We start from the raw sequence: 20,111 nt of genomic DNA on the forward strand, positions 1-20,111 counted from the left end.
TAAGGACGACTTGTCATCAGTGACAAATATTAATGCAAGCTCTGCAAACATTGCCTCTCGAGGGACGCCATCTAAGACTCGGTTCTCCTATTAATAAATGATACCCCACCGGTTTTGAAAGGGACTATTCTTAACCAGCAGCTTGCACAATAGTGGGACATCGTCATTTTTCATGAAAGTTTGTGCACATGCAACTTGCTGACATTTCTTTTTCTCTCTTTTCCCTTTTTCTCCCTCCTTCCTGACGACAGATGTGACCAACTATTCCACACTAGGTAAGAAGCGTTTGATTTTTCATCTAATGCTCAAGTGTCATGTGTCGTTGGGATATAAATATGGAAGGGGGAGCTCAGAAGGGGGTTCTGAACGCTCACTGCGCCACAGAGATGTTTGCTCCGTAAAGTACACTTACACTTCAATTTGAATTTTATTCAAATGAGAATCAAATGGCCCAGATTGTCAGAAGAACATGCCAACAGTGTTGACGTGCAAAAAACAACAAAAATAAAAGTCGGTTTCCACGCTGTGAGCCCTTATAGTCTGGTACAATCATATTCGACAAAATAGTGTAAACAATGTGGCACAAATATTCACAGCATAAAATGGGAAAACATGACATTAGTAGTCTTAAAATGTTGCCGCAGAATTTTGCAGTGGAAACCCATCATTTTTTGTGCGCATATTCCGAGGTGGACACAGAGCAGCAGTCTGCAAGAGAGTGATGGAGAGCAAGAGCAGAGTAAAATCTCCTGCGTAGACCGGCCCGGGGCCAGGACAGTGGGACCTCTCGGCACCTCCTGCGGCTCGGAGCATCTGCTCAAGAGGAGGAAATCAATCATTTTGGCCCCACCGGTTGTTAAAAAAAAACAACTAATAAGGAATACCTTGATGTCTTATCTGGAATCTACTTTGTTTTTGTAATAGTAGCACATAATAACATAACACAACATGATAAAAATAGCATAGTGTATAGATATTTAGGTTGGTGGGGGACATTGTGGGTGAAGTGTCTTGCCCAGGGAACACAAACAGCAGTGATTGGCATAAGAGGAGATATTCGAACCAGGAACCCTGCAGTCATCCCGCTCTACCTAATGACCAACTAATGCTGTAACATAGCATAACATGACCTGAGATGACAAATAAAGTAACAATGCTTAACATACTGTAAGGTAACATAAGATACCAATAGTGTGTTTAACACGTATAACATTGCTGTAAACAGTTATTATTGTACATTGTTGACATATACTGTCATTACTTTATTGGACTATTAGGTGCCCTAAATAACTTTTTCCACCCGTGGGAGCTTGTTGTGGTGTTATTGGGGGGAAAAATGTGAAAACAGTAGCACCATCTCCATCAAAATACTGCTCTGGTCTGACTGACTGAGTGCTCATGAAGAGAAAACCCCTGTCTAGCTGAGAATAATAAGTACCTATGGGAGGCTACCAGATGGACATTGAGCAGCAGGGAGGGAGAGATCTGTCAAGCATTTGAGGGGCGGCAACTTGAAACATATGACAGTCAGCTGATGCACCGTCGCAAGGTCAACAATCCTTCGTGTATTTAAAGCGTCAAAGTTACAGACCTCTACCAAGGCCAAACATATCAGCCTGACTTGTTTGACTTCTTTGTCAGTCAATGATGCGCCACTCTAGTCCTGTAACCACTAACAGGTCATTGGTCATTGCAGACAAAGTGGGGACAAGCTTCAACAAGCAGACTGACGTGTCAAAATAGTGGAAATATATGAAAATAATAATATCATAGCATGGCATGACGTGGAAAAGAGTAACAAAACAACATATGATAACATAGTGGAGAGGATCAATCATCAATCAAGCAATACAACTTTATTTATATAGCCCTTAATCACAAATGTCTCAAAGGGCTGCACAAACCACAGCGAGATCCTCGACTGTGATCCCACATCAGGGGAAGAAAAAACTCAACCCAATGGGCACAATGAGAAACATTGGAAGAGACCTCAGATGTGGGGACCCTCCGCCTGGGTTACCTGTGCAATGGATGCTCAGTGGATACGGTTTATATTGTGAAAGTCCAGTCCATACTGAAGCCAGTAGGGGATCCTCGTGCATGGAGACAAGTCAGTAGCGCAGAGACGTCACCAATTGATGCACAGAGGAGTGGTCCACCCCGGGTCTAGACTTGGAACAGCTAGTGCCTCCTCCTTGGAAACTGATCCGTGGCCATCTGATAACCTCTCTACGCAGGAGAGGGGGGAAGAGCATACAATAAAGACGGCAGATCAACTGGTCTAAAAAGGGGTTTATTTAAAGGCTAGAGTATTCAAATGAGTTTTAAGATGGGACTTAAATGCTTCTACTGAGATAGCATCTCTAACTGTTACAGAGTACTGGAGCCCGAATACAAAACGCTCTATAGCCCGCAAACTTTGTTTGGGCTCTGAGAATCACTAAGATTTCTGGCCAGGACATATGACACAATACAATCAGCAAGATAGGATGGAGCTAGACCATTTAGTATTTTATACGCAAGTAGTCAACCTTAAAGTCGCATCTTAAGTGCACAGGAAGCCAGTGCAGGTGAGCCAGTATAGGTGTAATATGATCAAACTTTATTGTCCTTGTCAAAATTCTAGGAGCCGCATTTTGTACCCACCGTAATCTTTTAATGCTAGACATAGGGAGACCGGAAAATAATACGTTACAGTAATCGAGGCGAGACGTAAGGAAGGCATGAATAATGATCTCAGTGTCGGTGGTGGACAAAATGGGACACATTTTATTCATACTTGCCAACCCTCCCGATTTTCCCGGGAGACTCCCGAATTCCAGTGCCCCTCCCGAAAATCTCCCGGGGCAACCATTCTCCCGAATTTCTCCCGATTTCCACCCGTACAACAATATTGGGGGCGTGCCTTAAAGGCACTGCCTACAGCGTCCGCTTTTCCTCCATACAAACAGCGTGCCGGCCCAGTCACATAATATATGCGGCGTTTATACACACATAAATGATTGCAAGGCATACTTGATCAATAGCCATACAGGTCACACTGAGGGTAGTCGTGTAAACAACTTTAACACTGTTACAAATATGCGCCACACTGTGAACCCACACCAAACAAGAATGACAAACACATTTCGGGAGAACATCCGCACCGTAACACAACATAAACACAACAGAACAAATACCCAGAATCCCTTGCAGCAGTAACTTTTCCGGGACTCTACAATACACGCCCCCGCTACCACCAAACCCCGCCCCCCAACCCCGCCCTCCTCAACCATTTACGAGCCGCAGGATTTCCTCTAATGGTATTTCATCAAAAAGAGAGAGATTATTTTGAAGCTCAGTATCCGTTGTACAAACATTCGTATCTGTGTTAATAGAACCCAATTGGAACTGGGACGCGTTATCTTTAATTTCCTTTCTAATTAGTTAAATTTTCTTAGTAAAGAATTGAATAACGTCATCAACACAACGTGCCATGGCGTAATGTAATGTAACATAATATTACAAAACATGATGTAACATTGAGTAAAATAACATAACGTAAGATGACATAAACTAAAATCCCATAACATACTGTAGCATAGCATCATAACATACCGTATAGCATAGCGTAACACAACACAAAGCATAACATAACAATATTTTTACCACTGGTAGTGCACCCTCCAAAAAAAACTTCCTTTGTATACTTTTAGGGCTGCATAAAAAATCCCTTTTTGCACCTTTGACACATATTAGAGTGTGACATTTATTTCAGAGGAAATATACAGGTTATACACAAAAACAATGCAGCTGCTGTTAAGTGGAGAGCAGCCGCTCCTGCAAACAGATGGCGCGTTTTTAACTTTATCAGTGGAATCACCTGCAAGTGGCTACGCCACCTCCTCCACTCCTACCCCCCACTTCATCACGGGGGAGCATCCATCAGTGAGGAGAGGCATATGGCGAAGGTGTCCTCTCGGTAGCCAAGCATCAGATGCTCACTTCACACGGGACTAAAATCCTGCTTTGAGGAGACATTCTGCTTCCTGTGAACTGGCCAGTTATTTTCCACGCTTGCTATTATTAGCGGCAGTGTTAGCACGACAGAGTTCACCAGTCAAATAGAGGATCTTTGACTAGCATTTTTGCAAGTACTGTAATTCCCTATAAACAGCAAAGCGCTCCTGTCAAATACAGGATCTTTGATTGACATTTTTGCAGTAAAAACGACAGACTGCTCATGTCAAGTAGAGGACCAGTACGTCCTAAAAAAAAAATAGCACACTCCTGTAATATAAATGATTTTTTACCAGTATTTTTGCTGTAGTCCCTGAAAAAGTAGCGTGCTCCTGTCATATAGAATAGGATCGTTGACTATAGTTTTTGCTACAAAGCAATCCTGTGATACAAAAGATCTTTGCTCAGCGTTTTTTTTTTTTTTAGCAGGTACTTAGAATCAGCAGACTCAGTGCTCCGTTAATATAAAAGATCTTTGACCACTGTTTTTTTATTTTTCCTATATTTAAACACAGTGTTACTGTTCAAACTGTGTGTAATGTTACAGTGGCCAAAAATTCTAAATATACTTGAATATGTATGCCTACTACGCTACTGTATTTTAATGTTGGTTATTATGGTGGTATACTTGGAGAGCTAAGATTTTTCTGAAGTGGTACTTGGTGGAAAAAAGTGTGATAACCACTGGTCTACGGTATATGACAGGTATGATCCACTGCAAAAACAAGTGTCTAATGTTCTTCTTATGACAATGTTTTTGACAGTTAAAACGTAAAAAATGTGGTGCTCAGTGGAAACAGGGCGAGTAACAATTGATTGCTTGTTGAGAGTAAAATATGATGTCATTGTTCTGCTGTCTTGGAGGATTACATAAGAACAGATGTTGACAGGTGTTTCTTGTTGGACGGCTGACAAGTGTGTGCTCACAGCTCGAGATTGTAAAAACGAGCAGCTTGTTGATGAATGACTAAACATCCAAATACACAAACAACAGTCAATGCAAATGTGTATGTGGCCTCGTAGTGTGACAACTTACATAGAAATATAAAGTAAATTGAAAGCCATAGCGTGTTCATTGCCTTTTTAAATTACAACCTAAATTGTTTTACAATCAAATGGAAAACCTAATTATCAATGATGCACTTGTAAAGGCTTGATGATATTCCCCTTTAATAACATGACCCTTTATAGAATAAGGCTCAGAATAAACACTCATCTACGTTGTTGGCTGTTTACTAGTCGCGAGCGCAGACCTCGGGGTGCACAGTCGAAACTGTGGCGAATGAGATAATGACACAGCGGAATATGGTGGGAATTGTCTAATTGTGTCTTCCCATGTGTAAAAAGCACCCATCGGATCCACTTAACTACATCGTTTGGGGTAAATTACAATTCAGGGGTGATCAATAGCTTATGCACTCACTTTAAAAAAGTCTGCTTAATGAATGATGCTTTCCATAAGCATGAGTGGCATTTGCAGGGTGTCTGTCGTGCATGCCAGAGCAACCTTTGACCCTGTGTGGAGGACAACAGTGGTACCTAAGTGCCCCAGTTTAAGAGCTTTTTGGGGTATATGAGCTGCCTTTTGGCAGTTATTGGTATGCTTTACCTCAACACTGCTATTGTGACCTACAAAGCTCATAACCGCATGCTGCCTCGGTGTCTACAGGAGAGGTTCAAACCCAGGGAGAGTCCCTATGACCTCAGAGGTTCATCTGTCTTTCAGAAAGCAAACATAAGAACTACCTTAAAAAGTAGATGTGTTTCTGTCGGGGGTTCATCTGTGGAACAGCTTGGGTGATGCCTTAAAATGTTCCAGTTCCAATCACACATTTAAAAAAAACTTTAAGACCAATGTCTTAGAAAATATATCGCTTTTGAATCAACACAGTAGTTAATACTATGATCAATGTTTGTTACAAAACTAAATGTGGGATATAAATAATAATGGAAGTATAAATGTTTGTATATAGTATATTATCGGTACAAAGGTTTAACTAACACGTGTACAGGGATATTTCACATGTCTTTACTGTGTATATATTTGAACAGTGTTCATGTTGTGTACAAGGTGTATTTATAATATGTTGTGTAAAGGAAATGTTATATTTCTATGAAGCTCAAGATCAGAGCCCGATGTCTCCTGGTTTTACTACATCTTGTATTTGAGTTTGTTTATAGGGTTATGCGAAATAAGTAATCATCTTCAGCCTAAACCCTTTCGGCCTTTAAAATTGTCAATTTAATGAATGTAAAACTTTGTTTATTTTGTTGACCACTGACCGAAGAAATAATAAACAAAACTAAACTTTAGGTCGCAGGCAAATATTCAGATTACGTGACCAAAACATTCGGTGTGTCACTCACTGGCATTAGCTTATTGCTAGCAAGATTTTACTAACCCCGTTTCCATATGAGTTGGGAAATTGTGTTAGATGTAAATATAAACGGAATACAATGATTTGCAAATCCTTTTCAACCCATATTCAATTTAATGCACTACAAAGACAAGATATTTGATGTTCAAACTCATAAACTTTATTTTTTTTTTGCAAATAATAATTAACTTAGAATTTCGTGGCTGCAACGCGTGCCAAAGTAGTTGGGAAAGGGCATGTTCACCACTGTGTTACATCACCTTTTCTTTTAACAATACTCAAAAAACGATTGGGAACTGAGGAAACTAATTGTTGAAACTTTGAAAGTGGAATTCTTTCCCATTCTTGTTTTATGTAGAGCTTCAGTCGTTCAACAGTCCGGGGTCTCCGCTGTCGTATTTTACGCTTCATAATGCGCCACACATTTTCGATGGGAGACAGGTCTGGACTGCAGGCAGGCCAGGAAAGTACCCGCACTCTGTTTTTACGAAGCCACGCTGTTGTAGCACGTGCTGAATGTGGCTTGGCATTGTCTTGCTGAAATAAGCAGGGGTGTCCATGAAAAACACGGCGCTTAGATGGCAGCATATGTTGTTCCAAAACCTGTATGTACCTTTCAGCATTAAGGGTGCCTTCACAGATGTGTAAGTTACCCATGCCTTGGGCACTAATACACCCCCATACCATCACAGATGCTGGCTTTTGAACTTTGCTCCTATAACAGTCTGGATGGTTCGCTTCCCCTTTCGTCCGGATGACACGATGTTGAATATTTTCAAAAACAATTTGAAATGTGGACTCGTCAGACCACAGAACACTTTTCCACTTTGCATGAGTCCATCTTAGATGATCTCGGGCCCAGAGAAGCCGGCGGCGTTTCTGGATGTTGTTGATAAATGGCTTTCACTTTGCATAGTAGAGCTTTAACTTGCACTTACAGATGTAGCGACCAACTGTATTTAGTGACAGTGGTTTTCTGAAGTGTTCCTGAGCCCATGTGGTGATATCCTTTAGAGATAGATGTCGGTTTTTGATACAGTGCCGTCTGAGGGATCGAAGGTCACGGTCATTCAATGTTGGTTTCCGGCCTTACGCTTACGTTCAGAGAATCTCCAGATTCTCTGAACCTTTTGATGATAATATGGACTGTAGATGTTGAAATACCTAAATTTCTTGCAATTGCACTTTGAGAAACGTTGTTCTTAAACTGTTTGACTATTTGCTCACGCAGTTGTGGACAAAGGGATGTACCTCGCCCCATCCTTTCTTGTGAAAGACTGAGCATTTTGTGGGAAGCTGTTTTTATACCCAATCATGGCACCCACCTGTTCCCAATCAGCCTGCACACCTGTGGGATGTTCCAAATAAGTGTTTGATGAGCATTCCTCAACGTTATCAGTATTTATTGCCACCTTTCCCAAATTCTTTGTCACGTGTTGCTGCCATCAAATTCTAAAGTTAATGATTATTTGCAAAAAAAAAAATGTTTATTAGTTTGAACATCAAATATGTTGTCTTTGTAGCATATTCAACTTAATATGGGTTGAAAATGATTTGCAAATCATTGTATTCTGTTTATATTTACATCTAACACAATTTCCCAACTCATATGGAAACAGGGTTTGTACTTTGTTTATCCAATCATTGTAATTTGGGTTATGTGATGTAGACGATACAAAATAAATTATATAAATTTGGCCGATGATTGAGCTTTTTAATAGTATCGTGTATACCATGAAAATGTCAATGTTCTGTGTCACGCAAATTTGACAGCGACAAGCGAATGGCCACGTCCTCAACGCACTGCAGCGTCCTTGTTAGCAGCTAATGTCTCTTCACCGTAGAAAGTCGCTTTGAAGTCAGCAATCCTCGCCTCCATGGTGGCAAAAAAACTATGTTATGGTATGGTATGGTATGGTATGTTTCTTACAAATATTCTTACCACTGGATGACGAGGAATAGCTGAACATGCTACCCCAGTGGTCCCCAACAACCGGGCCACGGCCCGGTACCAGTCCGTGGATCGATTGGTACCGGGCCGCACAAGAAATATACTGTATATATATATATATATATATATATATATATATATATATATATATATATATATATATATATATATATATATCATTTTTTGTAATTTTTTTTTTTAATTAAATCAACATAAAAAACACAAGATACATTATTATATCAATATAGATCAATACAGTCCGCAGGGATACAGTCCGTAAGCACACATGATTGTATTTCTTTATGACAAAAAAAAAAAAAAAAAAAAATATCCCCCCCCGGTCCGTGGGACTAATTTTCAAGCGTTGATCGGTCCGCAGCTACAAAAAGGTTGGGGACTACTGTGCTTGATATTATTATTTTTGTCTGATTAAAATTTTGATCAAAGATTGAATTGTTCATAATCTTGGACATTTTAAGTATCAGTATCTGCATTTTTTACCGTTTTTAACTATTTAACAGCCTTTTTAACCGGTTTTGAAATGGCTGTATTATCTTTTACATATTAGATGTTATATCGTGATAAATTGATATCGCAGGCAGCTGCAATGCATATTGCAAGCTAGTTTCTAGGCTATATTGCCAATCCCTAATGGGAATGACAAATTTGAGTGTGAAGGAAAGTGCTGAGCAGAAGAAGTGGATGATATTCATTGAATTAAAGAAATAAACTATAATAAAAATTGAATGAGGTGTTCTTTTAAATGTTCCTGAGGGAACTCTCCTGAAAGAATCAATAAAGTACTATCTATCTATCTATCTATCTATCTATCTATCTATCTATCTATCTATCTATCTATCTATCTATCTATCTATCTATCTATCTATCTATCCATCTATCCATCTATCCATCCATCCATCCATCCATCCATCCATCCATCCATCCATCCATCCATCCATCTATCTTGTAGCCAACTTGGAGAAGCAGTCCATTAAGCATTGCTACAATAATCTACCACACACTGAATACAAATGTGTCAATACAGCTAAAATCACTAAAATATTTTAACTAATTTGTATTTTTTTCATCAATAAAATAAATGGACACAATATACTTTCTTGGCAAAGGAAACATGAAATATATTTTTTGCTTCATAAGTGCCATGTTATTTTTATTAGTGTGTTTAAATATGTTTATCTTCTATTTTAAATTGTAAAGTGTGAAAAGTTGTTTCACTTCCGGTTTATGTGACGTGACGTGAGTTCACTTCCTGTTTCAACTTGACACTGTCGAGTTTATGGATAACTTAGTGCAAAAACAGAACATCATTTATGTTTAATGTGAATATTGTCTTTCACTTGTTTAAACAGTAATGTGGTTATACAAGTTTAGATTAGGGGATGACATTTCATAATGGGGAAAGACGTGAATGTTTGAATTGTTTGAATTGTTTACATGTTAGCATTTAAGCTAGCAAGCAAGCTAGCGACAGTCAGTTTGTCCGTACCAAAGTGCAGTTATTAATGATGGTTCTTTGATCATTTTAATTTAATACGGTAATACGAAACTGTCGGGAGTTTTACAGTATTTATCATTACTACCATTTATTTGTAGTACAAACGCCTGCAGCTGCACAAACCGATGCAAAAGAGTGACCACTCTTGCAGATAGTCTCGCTCGCCGAACACGCACATTAAAAAAACACAAACAGACTTCGATATGGACTAAGAGCCGCATGTGGTCCGGGAGCCGCGGGTTGGTTGTGACTCAACTATGTGACTATGTGATACTCATACTTGCCAACCTTGAGACTTCCGAATTCGGGAGATGGGGGGGGGGGGGGGGTTGTTGTTGAGGTATGGGGGGGGGGGTATATTTTCAAGTATTTCTTATAAATAATCCATTCATGAATGAGTATATCCGTTCGGCCACCGTGTTCAGTGGAGAAGTCTGATCTACAAAAGTTGCAGGCAGCATACCCCTTCCCCTCCGAGCTGTCCTCGATGAACTGAAATTATTTTTTCCAATCATTTTGGAACTTGCAAGCGTACTTCTTCTTCTTACTCGTCGTCGCCATGATTGTCTCTTATTCGTTCTTCTGCTTTGTCTCTGTTATGTTTTTGGACATTACTACTTGCCGTAGTTTTGAAGCAATGCATGATGGGAATCCGGATGTTGTGTGTCAGTGTATTAACGTGCCGGCTGGAATAAACACACGCTGAGAAATAGCTCCGTGCCTGCCTACTTTATGGGTTATAGATAAACCTATGGATAACAGAGACATATATAATAGTCTCCTTTTCAGGTGAGAGAGGACGCTAAAGGCAGTGCCTTTAAGGTACGCCCCCAATATTGTTGTCCGATTGGAAATCAGGAGAAATTCGGGAGAATGATTGCCCCGGGAGATTTTCGGGAGGGGCACTGAAATTCGGGAGTCTCCCGGGAAAATCGGGAGGGTTGGTAAGTATGCTGATGCTAGCTGGCCAGCGACCCCGCCTCGCCTCACGAAGAATCAAAGAAACTTCTTTTCATTCTGCAAATGCACGAACGCGCGCAGCTGCCGAAACTGATGAAAAGTGTGAATGCTCCTGAAGCACACACATGGTGATTTATCAAAGCTGGAAAACGTACCCACCCTATTTTCATTTATCCTCGGTTAACTGACTTAACGAATATCGGTACCAATACCAGGCCGAGCTAGGAGGCACTCCAAAAGGTGCCTGAAGAACCAAATCTACCCGGGTAGTTTTTGGTGGAAACACAGGGGGGAACTTTATTTATCCGGGTAAGTGGGAAAGTTCCTGAAAAAGTTCCTGCGGTGAAAAAAGGGCCTATTGATTTGAGATACGAGTATTTTGGGTTACGAGCTACGACACTAAAGGAACTCGTAAGTCAAGGCACCACTGTCCTACTACTTTGGGTATTGCAGTTTAAAATATAAAATTACACTTTTTAAATGTCATTATTTTATTATAATGTCACTCACTTTATTAGAATTGTTATGATTCTAATTATTATTATTATTTGTATCATTATCACTACCAAAAACAGTTGAATTGAATTGATAGCGTCATGATCTCTCATGACATTCATTATTAGTTTCTTGCATTTTGTTCCTGTCCGGAGCTTTTAGTTTTGTTTCCACTTCCTGGCTGCCCTCCTTAACCTATCCCTGGTTGCCAATCAGGAGGCTTCTTATAAAGTTTAAGTGCCAATGATTGTCACAAACACACCAGGTGTGGCGAAATTATTATCTGCCAGACCCTGTCCTCTTGATGGGTTTTTTTTTTGCTTTGTACCTCAACATGCTGCACAGCTTTTCCTATGCTTCCTGTGCCTGGTTGCTTTTTCGTACACTTCCCCGCTTAACTACTTTTCCCTTATAAATGGTTGTTTTACCTGCACTTCGCCTGCTGTCTCTGCATCCTAGGGCCCAGACCAACAACACAAAGCTCAGACCGTTACAAATTAATTGATAAAGAAAATCAAACAACTTTGCAAATTATAAAATAACACTAATTTCTATACCGTTTGCCCTCATTGGAGTGATCTGGAGCCTGTTACAGCTGACCATGGTTGATTATGGTACACCCTCCACAGCAGAGCACTTATAGACAAACAATCATTCACCAAAAATGATTCCCGGGCGCGGCCACCACTGCTGCCCACTGCTCCCCTCACCTCCCAGGTGGTGATCAAGGGTGATGGATCCAATGCAGAGAATAATTTCGTCACACCTAGTGTGTGTGTGACAATCATTGGTACTTTAACTTTAACTTTCACATCACACCAGTGGACAATTTATAGTTCCCAATTATCCTAAAATGCATGTTTTTAGAATGTGGGAGGAAGCATCTTTTGCAACAACCAAAGGGACGTGACGACGCCAGACGGCGGCAGCTGGCGCAACCATGCGTCGACCTCTGATTCTCGACCTTACGAGGAGCAACGCCATGGATGCCTTCCAGTTTTATATTATCGTCATCATCACGCTCAAAATGTTACGGCAAAAGCTGAGGCCAGGATACTTGGGGACAAATTGGGCTATATTTGGAAGATGCAATAATTTCTACTATACATGTGAAATTTGTGTTTAAGAATGTTAGTGAAGGTTCCATGGTGGACGTGGTGTCACAAAGACATAGTTGCTAATCAGCTAAGCTTATTATGTCACTTCTTTGTTCCTTTCCTGACAGAAAAACAGCGGAATTTTGAAGCCTGCACTAATCAAGGCTGCTTATTATAAGATATGTCGACATGGGGACAGGCAATTGGAAGAGCTTTGAGGGGTTTTGGGTGGGTGGAGGAAACATCAGAGGGGCTGAAGTGTGCTTGAGGAGCCAAAACACAAGAAAAAGATAAAACAATGTTCATTCTCTGTTGTACAACAATGGAAATAAGACTGGATCTGACAAGACTCCCTCTATGTCAGGGAATCTCAAAATGGGGGTCATATTTACAGTAGGTTGAAATGTATGACGAAATCATCCGACAATAAAAGAAGGGGTAGTTGGGCCCAAAGGCTTTGTGAAACCCTGCTCAATATGCTCTGCTGTGTTTCATTTCTAACTGCAAATTAAAGAAAATGTAATGTAAACGGAAGGTTTGCACCTTGCGGAAAGGTGGCAAACACTTTTTTTTTTTACACGAGACAACTGGTACAGCTGAAAGCTTGTTAATTGGCATTCATTGGGGGACGGGAGGGGTGGTGTTACTTCTAAATTTAAATATGCCGGCATCGCTATTCTAGTAAAAGTGTTGGCCAAGTTTGTGAGCAAAATTTTGTGTTTTAAGCTATACAAAAATTGGAGTATGTCTGCACCACATGCGACCTAAGCTCTTTAAAAGGTTTTTGTGTACTTGTAACTAGTCTTGTAACTATTCACTTGGAACCGAACCTTGTGTAGTCCAGCATAATCCTGCATAACCCTTACTAGGGATGTAATGATAAACCCTATTAATGATATTAACGTAAAACGATGGCTGATAAGGTGTCTACAACAGGAAGTGAACCCGCGTGACTTCACATAAACCAGACATGCAACACTTATTTTGCCTATTTCATTAAAAAAATTATTATAAAACCTTTACAAATTTAAATTTAGGGTGATAAACATATGTAAATGGTAAATGGGTGATACTTGTATAGCGCTTTTCTACCTTCAAAGTACTCAAAGTACTTTGACACTATTTCCACATTCACCCATTCACACACACATTCACACACTGATGGCGGGAGCTGCCATGCAAGGCCCTAATCACGATGCATCAGGAGCAAGGGTGAAGTGTCTTGCTCAAGGACACAACGGACATGACTAGGTTGGTAGAAGCTGGGGATCGAACCAGGAACCCTCAGGTTGCTGGCACTGCCACTCTCCCAACCGCGCCACATCACCCCCACACTCTTAAATAAAAATAATATGCTAACTTGATGCTAATTTACATTGGCTTTGCCATAGACAGATTAGACCAGGGGTCCCCAAACTACAGCCTGCGGGAAGTCCCAAGTATAATAAAAAATAATAATAATTAAACTTTTTTTTTTTTTAATTGTTTTTCATTAATATTTTTTTTAAATCTGTTTTTTCTAATTAATTTTTCTACCGCTTGTTACTCTCGGTGTCTCCTAGCCGCTCAGGCAAATAATATTGTCTAAAAATGCATTTTCCCATCGATAACATGACATCATCGCGCTCAGTATATATATATATATATATATATATATATATATATATATATATATATATATATATATATATATATATATATATATATATATATATATATATATATATGTATATATATGTATATATATATATATATATATATATATATATATATATATTATATATATATATATATATATATATATATATATATATATATATATATATATATATATATATATATATATATATGTGTGTGTGTGTGTGTATCAGTGACGTGCAGTCAGGGGAGGCAGGTGAGGCGGGGCCTCACGTGCCATCAGGTAAAGAAAAAAAATGTAAAAAGAAAAAAAAAATGTTTTAATTGTTTTATGTATCCAGTGATTATACTATAAAGTTATTTTCCATTTAACTTCACCAGTTTTAGATTATTTGTATTCAAAATCGCTGAATCTGCACATTTGCCATTCAAATACTGAGAAGAGACTTGCGGTGAGTCACCACCAGCCAGTTGAGGCACGCCACTGAGTTGAGCCTCACCATGGATTGCGCAATGACTCGGCTAACTGCTGGCCTGCTGTGCAGTGAGACCGTATTGCTATATGAACTATATTATACATTTCCATAGTTTATTTAGCTGAGGTATATAATGTACAGTGTATTTTGTCAACAACTGTATTTGTGTAAAGTATTTCTTGTGCTGAGCAATCATAAAACTGCTGCGAAGACGCACTGTGGGAGGCTCGCAGTAATTCCGCCTCCTGGTGGTAGAGAATGCAACCCCCGCCGTAGAATGCACCCCCTGACGGGAGTGTTATATCAACTAAAGCCCACACTTAAACTTTCCACGTGCAAGATTGAATCTATTTAAAAAAAGTTATTTAATAAGAAGCCAAAACGTGCAAAAACAATAATGTTTGTTCATCAGTGTGTGAATGTGTGAATGTGGAAAATAGTGTCAAAGCGCTTTGAGTTCCTTAAAAAAAAAGGTAGAAAAGCGCTATACAAATACGACCCATTTACCATTTACCATTTTGTGTTGGAGGAGTTGTGAATGACAGGGCCACAACATTAGGTACACCTGCAGACTGCAGCACGGATTTCATATTTCATTCATTCACAACTCCTCCAACACGAACATTATTGTTTTTGCACTTTTTGGCTTCTTATTGAGCTGCTGCATTTTTTGGTTAGGTTGTTTATTTATTTTGAGTAACTTGTACTTTTTTAAAAGGGGAGGAATGTAATAGAGTGATCTATGTTTGTCTGTTGCCATCTCCTGGTTAATGTTGGCTATAGCGTACTGGGGTTACTTTTTGGTTGGCCAACAATTTACGTGGTGTTGCGCACCTGACGTCAAGTGTGTTGAGTCTGTTCTGAAGTCTACAGTAAAGAGACGTACTTCATCATCTCGCCTGGTTATTGCCTCTGTCACGCCAAATTTCTTCCCCCTACAAACCCCCCCCCCCCCATTTACTTCCGGGGCTGCGTCCAGTAAAGTCACAAAGTTGCTGGGGGTCCTTAACCGGCATGCGACTGTCCTGTTTCGCGCTTGTACAAAAAAAAAACAATAATCGATTTCTTCAGATTCCAGCAGCTGTCAAAGACGAAGTATCCTTCCACCGACGGGCAGTCAAAGCCAAAGTGCTATCGATCGCTGTCAATGACGTGAGAGGAAACATGACCACGGAAGTAAATGGGGGGGATGGGTAAGGTTTTTTGTAGGGGGAAGAAATTTGGCGTGACACCTCCAACCCAATATATTACATAAAGGTAAGACCATAATAAAGTTTTTTTTTATCAAATGTGCTTTTTTGTGTGCTACAGTTTGTATGTGTAAAGTTAAAGTTAAGTTAAAGTACCAATGATTGTCACACACACACTAGGTGTGGTGAAATTTGCCCTCTGCATTTGACCCATCCCCTTGTTCACCCCCTGGGAGGTGAGGGGAGCAGTGGGCAGCAGCGGCGCCGCGCCCGGGAATAATTTTTGGTGATTTAACCCCCAATACCAACCCTTGATGCTGAGTGCCAAGCAGGGAAGAATGCTGGTATGAGCTTTTAAACATAACCTGTTAACTGCTGCCAATCTAATGGTGAATAAGATACTCTTTAGGGTTCATATGTTTGTAAATCTGACTGTGATGAATTCGGTGCCTCACCGGCCATGAACCTCACCGCACGTCACTGCCAGACACAGCAACTCAAAGTATTCATTAACATCTATCAAATACATATTTACTCAAACCTTAATAAGTCCAACCTTGTCTTTCATGGGTAATACTGTTAAAGCGCTTTGAGTACCTTGAAGGTAGAAAAGCCCTATAACAAGTATAACCCATTTATCATTTAATTTATCTAATATTTAATATGTCGACCCAACCAGATGTAAAGAAATAATTTACCACCATACTTTTGTCCTTTTTAAATTCATGAATTAAGTGTGAAGAGTCTATTTAGTGATGTTGAATCTTTTAAATCTTCTGAAAATAATTTCTTCTTAAAAGTTGATCCACTCTATCACATGCAGATGTTTTTGTTGATGATATCTGGCTTGCATTTTCACCTCTAAACCTTCAAAATACTCTGACATCTGTGATGCTTGAGGTAAATAAACAGTAGCCATGTTGAAATGTTTGCCCGCCAAGTCCAACTGGGAGTCAAAGTCAAAGTGGCTGCAACCCAACAGCCTCCCAGCCCCCAGCTATTTAGACTTTTAAAAAGCTCCTTTAATGTAAAAGATAACATATTTGTGTGCCAATTAATTAAAAACATATGAAAGTAAATGACTGCATAAGAATTCACCCCCTTCAGCTCAGTATTTTGCAGATGCACATGTGTCTGCTATCACAGTACTGTAGTATAGTATATTGTGTGGCTATATGTCAATCAGGCTGGCACATCTGGACGCTGCAGTTTTCCCAATACTCTCTCAGGTTGCTTGGGGATTGGGCGTGAACAGCTCTTCCCACACATTATCAATTAGATTTAGACGTGAGCTTTGGCTTGACCACTCTAGAACATTTACCTTGTTGTCTTTCAATCAGTCCTGTGTAGCTTCTGCTGTATGCTTGGGGGTTTGTGTCTTACTGGAAAATAAACTTTCTCCCAGGGCGTACAATATGTAGTTCTCATGCAGGTTCGAACAGAAAAAAATTCCATTCATTTCAACTATCCTTCCATCCATTTTCTACCGCTTGTCCCTTTTCCCCTAAAATATGCATTCAAGCTATAAAGTGTGTTTTATCCTATTATATTATTAACGGCTTGTGTCTCTGTTTCGGTCGTCCACTTCTTCTTTTTCACACTAACGTTCTTAGTTCTGGTGATTGGCGGGCAGAATTGTATCGATCTCTGGCTGTGGAATGTGAACAAATACTTGTTCTAGTTCAACAAGCGGTGAAGGAGAGGCTCGTAACACAAATGATGCTAACAATAACATAAGCAAAACAAACAGCCAACAGCCCATCCATATCTCAAAATGCTCAAAAGTTAAGGTACTCATAAGTTAAGGTTTCCCTGTATTTATAGCAAGCGTGGATAGATGGAAGAGGTACGTCCAGACTCCATAGATCATGGGTGTCAAACTCTTTTTAGCTCAGGGGCCACATGGAGGAAAATCTATTACCAAGTGGGCCGGACCTGTAAAATCATGGCATGATAACTTAAAAATAAACACAATTTCTTATTGTTTTCTTTGTTTTACTTAAGCAAAAAATTTTAATTTTCCTGAGGGAACTCTCCTGAAGGAATCAATAAAGTACTATCTATCTAAAATAGAACAGGCACATTCTGAAAATGTACAAATCACAAATAATCCTTTTGACAAAACACTTCATGTTAGTTGAAAATTCAGAGGAAAAAAATGTATTTAGTTTCAAAAACACAATGAAGAACACAATAAACCTACACTTTGTCTCAGTGTATCCACAAAGCCATCAAACTAAGTCACAGCCTGTCTGGGATTGAAAAGATTAAATAATAAAGAGTTCTGTTAAGTACTCATCTGGACTGTGGAATCATTGGCACACATGTTTGTATGTCAGAAACTGACATTTGGGTTTTATGTTTTTATTGTTTTTATGTTTTATTGTTTTGTTTTTAATGTATGTTTTATTGTTTTGTTTTTAATGTTTTATATTCTGTTTTTATATGTTTAATTGGATCTTAAGGTCTGCAATAAAGATTGATGATGATAAAAACTCTTCTAGGTCTTGAATACCTCATTTGTCATATCCACGTATTAATCCTGTGCTAGTTCAACAAACCCTACAAATGGAGGTAGAAACTATTCAAGAGGTTTGAGTTACACTCTGTGTTCACTTCTCTCTTTTTCAACAGAAACATTTTGGGGCACTTGGGTGCCAAATAATGACACGTTCGAAGCAGACGACGTAAAATGGCAGGTTTTACGTTTCATTTTAATCAAGGGGGAAGAACCGCAGTCACGCTTTACTGTGTACCTCTTGCTTTGCCTCGGTATAAACCATTTGCTTGCCTAACAGAATTGATATAGCGACATCCAGTGGACACATTTACAAACAGCAGTTTCTTTCATCAAAAAACAGCTAATATTTATGCTTAGTAAACTCATCTCGCGGGCCGGATAAACATGTTCGCGGGCCTGATCCGGCCCACGGGCCGTATGTTTGACATCCGTGGCATAGATAAACATGCTATGTATAATGTTATATGCGTGTAGGAATGTCATTTCAAATCGGTAGACAGACATAACACCCCGCTTGTACATGTACAGCTTTATAAAAGAAAGATCATTAAAAATTAAAACCTGTTTTTCCTTTTTTTTTCAGCACTGAAGGTGCGCTAATGGGATAGAGGATGCACTGACTGTGCTCAAGATGCAAAAAATGCATACTTTAAGAGTTTTTTTAAAATTTTGGAGATATTTTAATAATATATTTTATAAATTAAAAAAACAAATTGCATTAAAAAAAAAAAGCCAGCAGACACCAAAACGCATCAATTGAATTCATTTTAATCAGCCCCTTAAGTCACCCAGTCTGCATCTGTGTTGCTGAATAGACAATTTTTCTAATATGTGTTTATTTCTGACAGACCATGCAAATATGTTGACTGACGGAGGATTGCCTGTCACTAGTGTGCAAGCACCGTGTGTGTCAGTTTGCACGCATTTTTCAGACGTGCTAAAGAAAATTCTAAATTGCGCTCGCAAAACGGTGATGTTTGTTGATAAATCACATTGTGCATGGTGTATTGTTTATTTGCCCAGTCTTGTGGGCGTTTTGATGATCAGCATATTTTCTGCATAATAACGAAGACAGAGACGCAAAATGGATTGCACGCCTTATTCTACTCACCTAACAGACACAATACACTTTGCACATGTTTAGTAGATTAGCTCTGCGTGTGCTATCAAGTTTGCATGTGTTTTAGTACACGCAAACCTTTAGTCAATAAGGCCATTGGTCTTTTATATCTTGGGGTTTTTTTTGCACTCATTGTCGAACAGTTAATAGCGCCGCCCTTTGGGTACCAATGCTACCGACGTGTGTTGCCATGCATAACCCTGCAAACATGCATAAAGATGTCTATTATATTTGCAAAAGTGACATAATCCGGTGAAACAGGGACGAGCCTTGCCTGCAGATGAAAAGCATTTAAAGAAAAAGCCAGAGTCCTTGTAATCTGACCTAAAATATACCCTCTCTCTCATACATCCCGTGTTTTGCCTGGAGGCATACATACAGATGGTAGCGTGCCGCAGCAGCGGCGGTGGAGGTTGTTACCGCGGCCTTCCGTAAGGACCTCTAGAGTAACCGCCAGTGCAAGCTCTTACTTCGAGGTTGAGGAGGGCAGGCGAACCCAGCGGAACGTCTGCACATCACACATCAAACTGTCTGCTTTTTGACTGCTGTGTAGCCAAGGTTAGCTCTGCAAACGCTGCATTATGTTTCATTCACTGGATTCTGTGTGTGTGTGTTGGAGACAAATGGCCCGTCATAAGCATCAATTATCCCCGTAAACAAGTTTGGTCATGTAGAACATTCAATTATGTATTAAACATTAATAGCAGGGGCGTAATTCAGCCATCCATTAGATGGTGTTTAACATGGACGCTCAATCTTCTTAATAGAGC

General features: G+C 39.6%; 1 protein-coding gene across 49 annotated transcripts in view; it reads left to right on the top strand.

Annotated features, from left to right (window-relative positions):
- The window catches only part of LOC133661813 (receptor-type tyrosine-protein phosphatase delta-like), a 660,250-nt gene that overhangs the window by 184,348 nt on the left and 455,791 nt on the right, over nt 1–20,111 (top strand). For all 49 annotated transcript variants that reach the window (XM_062065281.1, XM_062065286.1, XM_062065292.1 and 46 more), the window contains exon 3: nt 252–275. The gene's annotated coding sequence lies outside the window, so the exon portion shown is untranslated. The remainder of the gene's footprint in view (nt 1–251; nt 276–20,111) is intronic.

This window comes from Entelurus aequoreus, linkage group LG12 (genome assembly GCF_033978785.1).
Source record: "Entelurus aequoreus isolate RoL-2023_Sb linkage group LG12, RoL_Eaeq_v1.1, whole genome shotgun sequence".
In the NCBI taxonomy this organism is placed as follows: domain Eukaryota; kingdom Metazoa; phylum Chordata; class Actinopteri; order Syngnathiformes; family Syngnathidae; genus Entelurus; species Entelurus aequoreus.